Below are 6000 nucleotides of genomic sequence, written 5' to 3' on the forward strand. Positions count from 1 at the left end.
TTCAGGCGGACTTGCCTCGGCAGGCAAGCAGGCAGGCAGGCAGGCAGGCAGGCAGGCAGGCAAGCAAGCAAGCAAGCAAGCAAGCAAGCAAGCAAGCAAGCAAGCAAGCAAGCAAGCAAGCAAGCAAGCAGGCAGGCAGCCAAGCAAGCAAGCAAGCAAGCAGGCAGGCCGCGGGCCTCACGGCTGCCAGTCATCGAGCTCGTCGGTCACCCACCAACGCTTATAAAGATTCTCGCGGGCAGAATGTAGATACGAGATGTCAGCTCGACATGAAGCATGCCGCCGACAGCGCATGGATGGACGGGGGACGAACCTTCTATCTCTCTCTCTCTCTCTTTCTTTTTCTCTCTTTCACGCATGTGCTTCCTTTCACCCTACTTTGCTCTTTCTTCTTTCCATCCTCTTTCGTCTTCTCCTCTGAAACACACACTATCAGGAATTCTCTCTTTCTCTTTCTCCCGCTTTCTCTCTCTGTCTCTTCCTCTGCCTATTTGTCTCTCTTTCTCCGTCTGTCTTTCTTGTCTTCTCTCTCTCTTTTTCTTTATGTTTTCTCTGTCTATCTTTCGGTCTCTTTCTTTTTCTGCTCTCGAATCGTGTGTGCATCGAAGCAAGAGTACGCGTGTACCCAAGTCGAGGCCCTGCTAATCATTATGCCAGGCAAAGCGGCACGACAAGGCATCGCGCGCGCCTTCTTAACTTTCCATTTGCCCGATGCGAAAGAACCCGTGAGAGATCAGTGGTTCTCAGTCTTTCCATCTTTCCTTCCTTCCTTCCTTCCTTTCTTCCTTCCTTTCTTCCTCCTCCTCCTTCTTCTTCTCTTTCTTTTCGTTATTTCCCTCTTTATTCTCTCGTTTCCATTGGCGCACGGCGCACTCCGATTCACTGACCTTTGCCGACTGCTCGCTCCACTTCGACCTTTCCTTATTCTCTCTCAGTCCAGACAAGAAGTTTCTCGTGGAACCACATTTCCTTCTTTGTCTTGCTAAGGAGAACGTCTCCTTTCTTAAGCGATAAAAGGTTACGATGAAAATCTAAAGGTTGAAATAACAATCGAGAGATTAAATACGCACGAGTGTGAATTATTCAAAGAATATCGTACGATAAAGCGATCTGATTCACGGTTAAATCTTTCAAACTTGCAATGAACTTATTAATGGCGCAAGAAAAGGAAAAAAGAAAGACAAAGAAAAATAATACTTGGAGAGAAAAAAAATTCCGACGATGAAACAATTTTGCAAAAGAAATAGATCGATATCGCGTGTGGTGTAGGTACGTGTATCAAAATTTACATTCTGTCCGTAGAAAACGGACGAGCCGTTTATTGGTTTTCCCGTGAACGTAGATTTACATCTTGCAATCTTGTCGCGAATCTAACATAAGTCACTAAATCGGTTGGATCTTGTAGACGGCGTCGTATGGAATGGCACACCAGACTGACCAGAACGGGCAATTTGCTTTTACTTTACGACCGCCGTTTCGACTTTATTTCAACGTCATCTCTTTCTCTTTTTCTCTTCTCTTTCTGCCTCTACCCCCTTTCTCTTTTTCCCTTTCTCTCTCTTTCCTTGCTCTAAAGTTTAGGGATAAAGGAAAACATCGAAGTAACCGTTTTTACGGCACGTAGGAGATAAGCCAAACGCGTTTCCATGAAGCTTCGGGAGTGCGAACGTGCTATCTTTCCGGCGTTCGTGATGTCGATGGCGAGCTTACTGTGTCGTCGCTTCTACTTCGGCCCTTCTAAGCGATGCCACCGTGAAAATAGAGTTTATTTCATATCGACCTCTCGCGCGCGCTCGTTTGGAAGAAATTTTTCCACAAAACGCTCCGTCTCCATAGAATTTGCGTTTTACGATACTAGTTTTTTCTCCACTTACCTCCAACGTGGACGAATTTACGAGCGTATCGGTACGACCACGAAATTTATTAACCCAATAATATACCCAATTTTATAATCAGCAATATGCTTATCACGCTGTTATTATACACTTATCACATAACTTTCGCAAAAGAAAATTTCTCGGAAACGTGCTCCACTTAGCTAAAAGTATGTAACGTTCATAAATATGTGCTTATATAATCGTGTGTTCACACGCGAAAGTCAAACTACTAAAATTCATAAATTACGTGAATATCGAGCAAAAGGGAGGAAAAAACGATTCAACGAGTAACATTCTATTTCGATTTATCGATTATGTATATATATATATATATATATACACACACACACACACATATATATACATATATACGTTTTAGAAAATATTTAACGACTTCTGGAAAGCCAAGAAAAGAATAATTATTCTCATATAATTTATCGATATTCGCCCGATACGTGCTTTCTCCTCAAATTGGGCAAGAAGAACGTCGATACTTTTTATAAGAGAACAGACGCGGAACATCGTATACTCGCGATGTGGTGGGCGTGAAAATCGAAAGTTTCGTAAAGAAGACGCGTGTGAAGCGTAATTGTTCGCAGCTAGCAATAATTAATGGACACTGAGTCGATTAGATAAAATTGAAACGAATATCATAAATATACCGTCGGCTATTTTCGTACTGGCACAGCACGATTTGCCTTATCGAGCTTTCTACTCGTAACTCAAACCGACAGGGCGAATAAATTTCTGTCGACGATTAACAATGTGCAGAGATCCGAGAGGCGAAAGTATAGCGGCGAGAGATAGCACGAGCGAGATAAGAGCTAACTTGTAATTAACTTGCAATTATTTTAAAGAGACATTTCTCCGTATTTTCTCCGCGAGCCGGAAGAAAGATCGCGTACTCCGCCTCGGATACGCCCGAAGCGTTAGATGATAAAGAAACGAGCTTCGTAAAATTTAACGAGCGCGAATGATTCGTTTCTCTTTTTCTTCCATTTTTTTTCGAACTATTCTTCCTACGATGAATAGACCCTGTCGGGTATTCATAGCATATAATTTAATACTTACTAATTTATGAATGAACGAGATCACTTTGTAGCTCAATTGTAGGATAGTTAACTTAAACAATAATGCGAAAATTATGAACGATTATAATTATGAAAACATCTGAAAACGTGACTAACTCCTACAAAACTTTAAATGCGATTGTTTGTATCGTTTACATCTTATTTCTCGATCGTGCGTTTTGTTAGTATACCCTCCGCTTAAACTTTTATTAAGTATTTTTCTTATATCTTCCAAATTATCGAATATACACGAGTTTTAGTCTGAAATGCAACATAACGATAAGACTCAGAAGGAATACATTTTTTCAACTTACCCTCACAAGTTCGCATTTTTATATCGTCAAAATATCGTTCCGTTTAATTTATCTTACCGATGTAATGGCAGTAGATCCATATTTGTCTTTTTCTACATCACACGCACGAGCAACGACGACGATGACAACGAGAAAACTTGGTTGAGATCTATCGAATACAACGAGCCGAGTTATCTTGAAATTGCTTACCTACGGATCGTACATTGTAGAAACATTCGCTTTATTATCATTATCGCTCTTCTATTACTATTTATAAACGATACCTCTTTACTTTGCTTGTTCTCATTAATTATCTTGATTTTTTTCCAAGATCATTTCCCAGAATAATAATAACGTTTCATAATGATTCTATAAGCTTTTTCATTGGACAGCAGAGAATACGTAAAGGAATAAGCCACGAATTTTTTGGTCAAGCACAAAATCCTTTAAAACACGGATGTTAATGCTACGAGCAGGAAAACGAAAGGCGCAAAGCTCAGAGGTCAACTCGCGATACACGCGAAGGCAAAGCCTCGGACATTGCCGAGAGAGTGAGAGAGAGAGAGAGAGAGAGAGAGAGAGAGAGAGAGAGAGAGAGAGAGAGAGAGAGAGAGAAGGAAACACGCGAATGCACGAGATATAAATCCGGTAAAGCTGGAATGATCGTCGGTTAGAGGAACACCGAGAACACGTCCAGCTTCGAGTTTATGTAAAGCAAAGCCGTCCCGTCAAAAATCCGTGCTGACCTGGCGAAATCCCGTCGCGTGGACACGCCACTGACAACCGTCATATAGAAAGAGTAAAACGGGACGTGTGCCTGAAAGAGAGACAGATAGAGAGAGAGAGAGAGAGAGAGAGAGAGAGATAGAGAAAGAGAGGGTAGGAGAAGCGAGGGGTAGGCACGGCGCGAATAAATAAAGCTATCTCGACTCGCGTTTATCATTCGCTATCCAAGCAGTCCTCGTAAATCTGCCCGGCATCCAACCAGCTAACCTTCCTACCAGCACGGCTGTCTGCCACCAGTCGATAAGAGTCGGCTGCGGAGCAATATGTTGCATCTCACCCTTCGAACTACGCCTCCTAGCCACGTTTCGAGCCGATTATGCCATGGCCGAGTCTTCTGACCTTCGTTTTGAGTACCTACACGTACGATACCACTCGCCACTTCATCCCTTCTGTTCTATACAAGAATGATCTTCTCTTCCTGCCCTTTTCTCTCTTCTAGGTTCTCTTCGATATTTGTATGGGCATCCATTCGTTCTTTTTTCTTTTGTTGTTGTACTATGGTAGGTATATATTTATTTAAATAAAAATTAAATAAAATGAAATGTGTAAGCTGGTCATTTGAGATTTGTAATATATTTATATAATATGGTCTAAATCTTAGGTAATTCGAATTCTCTTTTTCATTGAAAGAATTTTATCGTACATTTAATAGTGGTTACTCCGTTCGTAAAAAAGTAATGTAATAAATAAGGAAACAAAGTGTTCTGGACTCTTTCGTATTGATAATAAACTCTTGTCTTCTTTGAGGAAGGATTGAATATGAAGAAAATGTATAAAGCGTGATTTAGAGTTCACCAAAGTCCAACGAATTTATCTCTATGCCTCTTTAATCGTAGCCGTCGTCGGTCGACAAACGACACAGTAACGGCGCGTTTAAAACGAAACGATGAAGGGCTCGTGGGGTGAAGGATAGAAGAAAAGGGGATGAGAGCAAACGATTGACAACGACAGAGCCCTCGCTTTTAAAGCTTCTATTTCTGTTAACACCTTCGTTCGAGTCTGCCGCACTATTTCCGCCCACGCTGAGGGGTGGTTAAGCGAATGAGAGAGAAAGAGAAATTCACAGTTCTTTTAACGGCACGGTTAAATCAGCAGGAGATGAAAGGCGAGAGACGGCTCGCGTAGAATCGGTCTTGCTTGGCATTAATGCGGCCATCGCATTAGTCGCGTCTGCGTAAAATGAAAGAAAAGAGAAACAGACAGATAGTTTATTACGTTTTGCCAGTTGCCATGGAAAAATAAAACGATTATCCTATTGATGTAAAATAAATTCTAAATTAACATAATTCGAAATTAAACGAATAAAAGAATAAATTAAATAATATAAAAAGAGAAAAGTAGAAGAACGAAGAAAAAAGAAGAAGAACGAATTAAAGTCGGGGAGATAGTAAAACAAGAATAAAAAGAAAACAAGCAAAGGAGATCTGTATATCTCTCTGTGGATAACTGAGGGGGGTTAATCTGCCACACACGAAGAAACCAAAGTATCAGGCATCCAAAGAAAGACTGGAAGGGAAAAATGAAGTGAAAGACGAATAAACGAATAGATAGATATTCCTAGGAAGGAAACGGTGAGGGATAAGCCGAAGGAGAGAAAAAATCGGACGATACAAAAGACGTACCGCGAACGCGAATATACAACGAAGAGGAGAGAAGAGAGAAAAAAGCTGAAAAGAAAAGAGAGAGGGAGAAAAGGGAAGATAGAAAGAGAAAACACTTCTTTGATCCGCTTAGACTGGCTGTGCTGTCAAAGTAATCCGACAGTAGATTGCTTTCGCTATATATATACATATATATATATATATATATACGCATATATGCATGTACACATAGATGGATGCACGCGTTTACTCGCTGGTCGAGAATGTATGCGCTCGCGAGCATGGAGATGCGGCCGATGCGAGAGCTCCCTCGCTCTTAATACGCGAGAACGCGTATAAACGAGCAGCCACTACGGCATATCTACGACGATTT

This window comes from Vespula pensylvanica, chromosome 4 (genome assembly GCF_014466175.1).
Source record: "Vespula pensylvanica isolate Volc-1 chromosome 4, ASM1446617v1, whole genome shotgun sequence".
NCBI classification, from domain to species: Eukaryota; Metazoa; Arthropoda; class Insecta; order Hymenoptera; family Vespidae; genus Vespula; species Vespula pensylvanica.